Source organism: Octopus bimaculoides, chromosome 15, assembly GCF_001194135.2.
Source record: "Octopus bimaculoides isolate UCB-OBI-ISO-001 chromosome 15, ASM119413v2, whole genome shotgun sequence".
Classification (NCBI taxonomy): Eukaryota; Metazoa; Mollusca; class Cephalopoda; order Octopoda; family Octopodidae; genus Octopus; species Octopus bimaculoides.
In genome coordinates, this window is record NC_068995.1 from 35,163,323 (window position 1) to 35,171,628 (window position 8,306).

Sequence of the window (8,306 nt, forward strand, 5' to 3'; positions counted from 1 at the left end):
AATACTTGGTTTTATGAAAAGAATATGTGTGAAAAACAGTGATGCTGCGTAATCGCTATTGTTACAAAACTGTATTCACAACTATTGTTAGAGAATACACGCGCTCGCACACACACACACATTTATATGCATATCGATTTATCAATAAAAGAAAGAGAACCGTATTGCTTGGGTGTTAATTAGCAGGTAGTTTTACTGATGACTAATAGTTACATTTGTATAATAAGATGTTACACATTAGGAACGGGATACCACTATGATTTAAATAAGACATAAACAAGAGTATACAATATATATAATCGTGTACGACAGAAGTTAGATATAAGACAGAAGGGTGAAGGTAAAGAAGGTTGACCAAGCTGATTTAATCGAAGATAACCCCAATACTGTCGCGTTCGTTACCTAGACGTTCGCGAAACCACAGTAACTACGAAACAATTGGCATAACCAGGAAAAATTAACCCAACTGATGACTCAATCCAGACATTTGTGGTCCCTCAAGAGCCAAACAGAGATCTAACTGGAATGTCTTCGCCTCCTAGAGGTTGCTACTATCTGACCTCTTATTGCTGTAGTCTCTTTTCTAATAAATTTTCTCTTTTAACCAATATCATGTAATTGTTTATGCGTTGTTGGTAGCCAGGACGGTTGGTTACAGTCGTCTCACAAGCCAGGTTATCAAAGCTAGTCTGCTTCCGAGTTGACTTCAGGTGATCTTTTTAGCATCGAAGAGGGACCTCTCTTTGTCTTTTCCCAGTTGCCAGCTCACTGAAGAGGATTTGACGAGCAAGTCGTACATCGTTCATTTTGGTAGCATGTCTGACTCATCGAAGACGATATTTGACGATTATGGATTCGATGCTCTGGATATTCGCTCTTTTCATGACGGACTTATTGGAGACATAGTCAAAACACTTGATGTTCAAGAGAGAGCAAAACTTCAATTGATGAAAGCTTTCGAAGTTTTTGATATCACGACGATACAAAGTCCATTTCAGAACCATATAAGAGCATGGAAATGACAACAGCTTGGTAGACCATACTTTTCGTTTTCAAAGTCAAGTATTTGTTTTTGAATACACATTTTGTTAGTTTACCGAAAGTTGAGTGAGCCGATACGGATCTTCATTTGACATTCGTGCAGCAATGTCGATGTTGAGCCTGGCGAGTTCTTTAGAGACGTGGTCAGTTCGGCTTTCGGGTCTGTCAGTTTCTATGGTTAAAGCATAGAACGAAGAAGCAGGAAAGCAAGACGAGCAGTAGAAACAGAAAATATAAAGTCGTACAAAGGAAGGAAACTGATTGCGTGGGTTTGATTGAGGTAGATGAAGACTTACAAGGGGTGACCCGCGGGCTGTGATTTCAAGACCCTCCTCTGCTGCACATAAGGCATGAAACTCGCGGGAACTGGAAACGAAACTCCAACGGACTACTGCAGGTTCTAAGTTAAGGTTTAATCGCGCCTTCTACCTGACATTTCCTTCATCCGCCGACATAAATCGTTGAGCACATGTAGCCATGACAATATGAGAGGCTCTTCTTCCGCTTCTTCCGCTGTTGGAGAATTACCAGTTGATGGAGGGAGTCAGATGTTGTTTTTAGATCTACTGGGAATACATCGCACCCTTCACAAGGAGACATGCTCAAAGGGATGTGTCGCTTTAGTCAGTGACATACCAACCATAGCCCGGGAGAGTAGGGGGTACATGGTCACCCGTTTCTGGCTCCACATGGAGACAGCCCAGACCATGTGTGTATGTATGGAAGGATGGAACTCTGTGTGTGTGTGTGTGTGTGTGTGTGTGTGTGTGCGTGTATTATACACACATGTAAGCAAGTACATATCTATATCTATGTAGCTCTTACACACTCAAACATATACGTAAACTGGCACTCCGTTATGACAACGAGGGTTCCAGTTGATCCGACCAACGGAACAACCTGCACATGAAATTAACGTGCAAGTGGCGGAGCACTCTACAAATACGTTTACCTTTAACACAGTCCTGAGCGAGATTCAGTGTGTATGACAATTCTGGCCCTTTGAAATACAGGTACTACTCGATTTAGCCTGCTGAGTGAACTGGAGTAACGTGAAATAAAGTGTCATGCTGAAGGACACAACAAATCACCGGAAACTGAACTCACGACCATACGATCGTGAGACGAGTACCCTAACCACTAAGCCACGCACTTTCACAAATATACATGCTTATACACACCACACACACACACACACACACACACACACACACACACACACACACACACACACACACACACACACACACACACGCTTGTTGCTTAATATATGGATCCTTAGAATCGTGTGTCTATCACAGAAAGCTCTTCTGGCAGATTTGACTGGCAGAGTACATAGAAATCCAATACAGTAGAGTATAATGCAGAATTCTATGCCGCTGCATAGAATTTATTTCATAAAAAGTATACAAACCATAAAAAAAGTCAGGAGACTTGAAAGGTAAATATTTTTATTTAACCACTTACGATACTTAGGACTACGGCCGTTTCGCAGCCTTCATCATGTAATAATAATTTTAGTGCTTAATAAATTTTCTTTACATATCTGAACTAGTATACATGTTGAGCATATATTTACAAATCACTGAAGACAAAGAAAGCTAGCTCATCAGATCACCAGAACATCGTGGCTACATCAATTCTTCAAGTCCAAGTTCATATACAAAATTTTATCTTTGTATATAAAATGTATGGGAGACTGATATGAGATAAAATTAATTTGGTATGTTCATTAAAATAATATATTTTCTTTGTTTCATATCAATTGCAGTGATGGATCTAAATTTATAAAATTGGTCATCCTTAATGTTAACAAGAAAATGGAAAAGATAGGAGAGGAAGAAGTCACAGTAAATAAAACAAATTTAAAAAGTATATAAATCTATATTAAAGAGTAATATAAATAAATTCAATGGCTATATTCTAACGATGTTTTTTTTTTTTCTATTTAAATATCAGATCAGTTGCCTGTCATATATAATCACGGATTATTTCTTAAATTAAAGCACATTCAAAATTAGTGTTTTCTTAATAATTTCTTAGTTTCATACTGTTTAGATTTCTGCATCACCTTTTTAATACAAATATATTTTTTCATCTTCTGATGTAAGTTTATAATTTATAATCCCACTTTATTCATGCTATTAAAACTAATTATACAATAATAAGCAGTACCATCTAAGGCCTGGGTTATCTGGGCAATTGCTTAAGGACCCAACAGTCTAGGGGCTCAAGTTAACCGTGGTGACATTTGAACTCAGAACGTAAAATCAGTCGAAATACCTCTAAGCATTATGCCCAGTGTGCTCGCCGCTCTAAATAATTTGAATTGTTATTTGTTGAAGGACATTAACAGAAAAGTTTGTCTAAAATATATCATGAGCTGTAAGAGAGAACCTTCGGTAAACATCAGAGTTCTCGAATTCAGTTTCAAAGATATTTGCAATAACTAATGCAACTTGTTGCAGTCATTTCAAAATAACGCTAAATAAATAGAAGGAATGTAGTAAGTATTGCAAAATCACAAGAAAAAAAGAGAGAAAAATCCACGGGAGATAACTTTAAAATTTGTAATTACCTCCCTCACACTAGAATGTTTAGATGAAAATAGACCTATTGCTGTTTGTATTTTAATCTAAAATAAAATAAAGAGTCTAGTAAATGAGGAGCATGGATCTAAGCTTGGGTCATAATATTATTTAATTGTCAGACGCACATTCTTCCTCATTTATACTACATTTTTTCCATATAGTTCATAGTCGTTAATATATTGCAAACATGGCGGCGAGCTGGCAGAATCGTTAGCACACCTAACAAAATACTTAGCTGCATTTCATCCGTTTGCACGTTCTGAGGTTCAAATTTCGCCGAGGTCGACTTTGCCTTTCATCATTTCGAGTCGATAAAATATGTACCAGTTAAACACTGGGGTCGATGCAATTGACTTAGCCCTTCCCCCAAACCTGGTGGCTTTGTGACAAAATTTGAAACCAATATATCGTGAACATGATGTTCAAAGCCAGCTAATCAAGTTAAATACAGAAAAACTTATAGTTTGCCTTACATAATCGTAGTCAGTACGGGAACTTTATTTTTAAAGAATATACGTGGAAAATCCAGCAGACATCAGCAAACGAAAGAGGTAGTTTTTATATAAACCGACAACAGAGTAGTCTCTAAATGGTTTCTCAAGTTGTTAGAAATAGAAGCCACATTTCCTCTAAAACGTATCCTGCCATCTTCAAAGTTTGACTCTACATATAGTAATGTAAGGTCATGAGTGGGCCGTCGTTGCTTACAGTTTTAACTAGTTCAGAACTAACTTGAAACTAAAGAACTGTATTCTGCTGTGCTTCAGCTAAATACCGTTTCCATTTGTCAGCGAAATATACAACTAGTGTTGACAGAACGTTCTATATAATCTCTGTTGGGATTAATTTCGTTAAGTCTGTCGAATCGCTAAGTTAATACTTCACAATCAAGGTGTTAAATACTACTGAATCATTTATAATTCATACAGTTAGATCTACTGTATAATTTATTATATATACATTTGTTCCGGGGTATTGAAGGTTGCAATACCACCTCTTAACCACTATTGTTCCCAGGTCTACTCTGACCCGGATCAATACCACTTGTCAGGCCCCCAGTTATGGCAGGAGCATATAACAACCCGAATCAGGGTACGTTAAAATTTGGTGTGCAGGATGGTGGATGGATGTAAAATACTCCGGCAAATTGAGCGAATGAAGAGACAACAAACTGTCAGTGGCCAAGATCAATCAATTCAGTTACTGAAATACTGCTATGATATGTGATCATGGTGAACGTAGATGAGATATTTCGACTAGCGGAAGAGCAATGTGACTAAAATCCAGGCCACATATCCATGCCTCATCGTTCCAACGAGGCTTCTGCTGTGGTAAAGTTACACTGGTCCAGGAGAATCACCTGACTTAGATGATTCACCCAATAATACAGTTTGATTGCAAATAAGCTTTGTTATATCGAGCCACACCATAACCATGTGTATACTCATAGTTTTGCCTTATATACTTGTTTATGTATGATTTGATTGTAGTGAAGCTGTTATTGGCTTGGTTGCAGTTAATTCGTTATTGTAGCATCGATAAATTCATATCACCATAATTTGATATGGTAAATATAGAGTCCACATCAGGTAAGGATATAGTATGATTACTATGAAAATGTATAGCGATTCAATGCTGCATCGTCGATAGATTCACATAACCATGGCCTGCTGTGGCATACGTAGTGTAAATCTGACAATGATACAAATGTTGGCAAGTGAATATCTTCACAAGATATCTTGTAAAGCAATTTTATTTTACTAATTATATTAAAAAACCCCCAAAAACGCCATATCTGTTCAAAGGTCGCAAGTATAGTAATAAGTTCACTTTGCAAATTTTTTTTTCCTTTTTTTTTACACACGCACACATACAAATAAATGAATCTATCTGTCTATCTATCTATCTATCTATCTATCTATATATCTATCTATCTATCTATCTATCTATCTATCTATTAGTCTGTCTGTCTATCTGTATGTCCGTCTGTCTGTCTGCGCGCACGCGTGTGTGTGTTGGGTGGTTGAGCATGTATTCATGCATTCATGCGTGTAAATATATGAATTGGCTAGTAGTGCATAATCTTTTTCATGCGGAAGGTGACTTGATAATAAAGAGCACAACAGAAAGTGCTATTAAAGTTATAATCTTTCTAGGAAAGAAAGAAGAGTTACTCCCTATAGCAGATGTCACCCGCGCATAAGTACAATAAAAAACAAAAAGGAAATAATTCGTTGCTGTCCTCACGATAGCAAAATATTTATAACAACATAATGGTCACAGTCTTCAGACTAGACTACGGAGAACATCAGCACAAACTCAACTGACAAAGTTGAAAATATTGATTTTTAGGTTGAAGTATTGCACAGGTGGCACTTTGTGCTATGTTGGGATAGGAATCGAACATGAATGGCTCCCGAATCAGGCTGTAACTCAAGAATTATCTTGACAGTCATCAGGAGCTGTTGGAACTGACAATATGAATGGATTTTGCACGATATCCAACTACTCACAAGAAACTTCTGGAAAATAATTCATTCTTCAGTACTGTCAAATGCTGCATAATTCCATTTTCTGCAAATTTCAGAAACATTTGGTCTTCATTACCTGCAGCGATAATTGATGACATTTTCTCAAATATTGCAAAATTTCTAATATTGACGTTTTTGTTTCAAATTTCTAGTTTGCACATGAAGGCTTTCGAGTAATTGTCAGTTCTGTCAAATGGAGAAATTCTTAACTCACGATAAAATAAATACATGAGTTAAAATCTAGGAATGGAGTACACCAACAAGGCTAAATTTCAATGAGTGAAACCAGTAAACGAATAAAACTAATAAGTATATGTTACGGAAGCAATAAATCAAAAAGACGAGTTAGTGAAATATCGAAGGAATTTATTATGAAGAGCAAACTTTAGTGTTCCAATAGAAAGTAAAAAGAGACAAAAGGATTGTTTGCTTGACCAGATATTTGGAGTGGACAGCAACCGGACGTTGTGAGATATTAGTCAGCGAGGGTGTATCTGTATATTCGCTCAAAGGTGCTACATCAAACAATTAAATTTCACTTCAATAACATCCTTGCGTCACACACATACACACATGCACACGGACACACGAACGCACACAGACACACGTACACAGACACACACGCACGCACGTATACAGATACACAAACACACGCACACACGCACACACACACACACGTGCACACTCATGTATATACATATTCATATACTGAGTTCGATTAAACCGGCCGGCTAAAATATCTTTGATCAACGATTTGTTCAGTTAAGTCTAACCTGAGGCTAACCAACTACCATCATTTTATAATCACTGTATTTGTACTGAACCGCAAAAGAAATGCGATGTTTTCAAATGTCATTTTTATATGGTAAATTCTGAAAATTTGTTTCAAGGATTTAAGTGTAAATATTCCAAGGCATGCTGGTTTAAAGTTGAGACCCAAATTATAGGTAACCTTTCAACTTTCCCTGAAGTGAGATGCCAAAACGCAGATGCATTGAATGCTGTTGTTGGCAGTCGCAAACAATTATCATTAAAACCGAAATGCACGTGCATCGCGTGGATGTTACGGGTATCAAAATCAACTAGAATCGCGTTCCTGGAATTCGAAATTAGTTGTCAAGAGTTAGAGTCGTGAATTACGGTCAGAGTCACTTGCTTGCTTATAGTTGTTGAACATTGTTACTGTGTGTGTTTAATACACCTTTGTTTTACTGCTTTGCGGCGGTTTTGTTATCATTTTCCCTTTATTCGATAGTGGAAGCGCTTTTTGTATAACATGAATACTGGTTGTAAAAGGTTAAGTCATTCTAAAGTAGATTCGTTAGAGAGTGAATTGATGGAATTCTTGGATAACATAAAGGAGGAGTTGTCAAGCGGTAAAAGCATAATGGATATTAACAACAAGAAGGATATCAAAAGTCTTGCGGCTGCGGCTGGAGCTTCGAAAAAGGAGTTAAAATTTGAAATACAGGATTTAAAGACGTTCAAGGACCTGTTGAAAAAGGAGGGGGCGCAGTTGAGCTGACCCCTACGGGAATAGTTACTCAGGATACATTGAAGAAAACAATATTATTTAAAACGTTTATAGAAAAAAATAGATGTGGCAACAAAGGTCCAAATCGAAAAGTGCTCAGGAACTATCTCACCGGAAATTACGTACCTGGCCAGCAGTAACAGACATACTTTGGTGAAAGTGTAGTTTCAAACAGAGGAAAAGGCCAGGCAACACACCGTGACATCACCGAAGACGGATGATGTGATTCTTGTACCATCATACCTTCGAAGGCGAAATTCCAGAGTAAGAGTCGAAGAAATTCCACCAGAGGTGGCTGTTGTCTGGATGGTAGTGGCGGTAACATTAGGCTTAGAGGAGAGGATAACAATCATCCAAGCATCAAGAACACAAATACAAAACTGGCTAGGGCAAGGGCTAGAGATTATTATCCAGGCTGTCTCGTAGGACATAGAAAGTATTTTGGACACCATTTTGGTGGGTGACATGTTAATATATACATGCATATATATATATATATATACATATATACACATATATATACATACACACACACACACCTATACATATATGCGTATCCTTATCTCCGTTCAGATACACATATATACACACATACACACACTTATATGC